The 1184-nt window shown below is 41.4% G+C and overlaps 1 pseudogene; it reads right to left on the minus strand.

Annotated features, from left to right (window-relative positions):
* On the minus strand, positions 1-142 carry LOC122150923 (annotated as a pseudogene).
* Positions 143-1184: the final 1042 nt, after the last annotated feature.

Below are 1184 nucleotides of genomic sequence, written 5' to 3' on the forward strand. Positions count from 1 at the left end.
CCCCCACTACCACAAATTATGCAGTCGAGTTTCCCACATTTGGGGAAATCGCAGGGGTCAGCACATCCGGAGTGCAATGGATAAGCCTCGCCCTGGGAAAACCACCTTCGTGATCATGGTATCTCCCCTGCCAGGTAAGTATGAATTGCTCTAGCCCTAAGGCCGCACAACCTCAGCCTTCTCACATTTTTCATACATGGTCATTTCATTCCCCGCACTCTCGAGCCCTCAAAGACGCTCTACATTCCTATTGCACACAACTGCAAGCGACAGTCATGGACTCTTTCCCACAGCACGCAAAATCAGAATGTGTTTAAGCAGCAGATTCAGATCCAGCAGCCACTGCGCTGCCTCATCTACATAAGACACACCCCGTCAGTTACGTCACGTACCGCGCTCTTCCCTCCAACCCAGGCTGAGAACCTTTCAGGCTCAACTTGGGTTTTCCATTTCCAAAATCAGCCATTTCGCCAGAGAATCTGGGTCTTGATAGAGAATAGCGTCACAGCAAAGATGTAGGCACTAGGTAGCATTGCTTCTAGGTTCTCGCAGTAGACATAGTGAGGAAACATTCATATCTATATCTTGAGTTTATACTGACACCTTCAAGTCATATCCAACATCATGAGGTTTTTCCTTCTTGTTGTTGTTATGTGCCGTGGAGTCGCCCCGACTCATAGCGACCCCTTCTTGGGTTTCCGAGGCGGTATCACTACAGAAGTAGATTGCCCAACCTTCTTTCCGAGGAGCTTTTTCCTGGACTTCCTTTATTTCATGTTTTAATCTCCTCTCTCCCATGTTGATAACCCTGATTCCAAACAATTTTAATACTTGTATTCATGGGCTTTATCCTGTAATACAGTCAAAATTGTTTCCAAATTATTCTAGCAATATGACTACCAATGATAAATCTACGAAATAAAGTTCGAAACTTCTTTGCAGATTATTTTGACCTTAAAATACATTACTATAGGTTACAGTCAGAGAACTGCCTTCAAAATTTATTTGGTTCATTTTTTTTTTATGGTTATATTATTTTGATATACAGTTAGATTTAACTTTTTCTGCTTTTGTTTATCAAATTTAGTGTCTTCTTTTTCATTCTTTTTTGAATATGCAAACTATCACATGGTTCAAAAATCAAACCTATCTGTATAACAAAGCCTAATAGTGTGGCAACATAT

The sequence above is a fragment of the Orycteropus afer genome, unplaced genomic scaffold (genome assembly GCF_000298275.1).
Source record: "Orycteropus afer afer isolate SDZICR_OR568_19922 unplaced genomic scaffold, OryAfe1.0 scaffold00010, whole genome shotgun sequence".
In the NCBI taxonomy this organism is placed as follows: Eukaryota; Metazoa; Chordata; class Mammalia; order Tubulidentata; family Orycteropodidae; genus Orycteropus; species Orycteropus afer.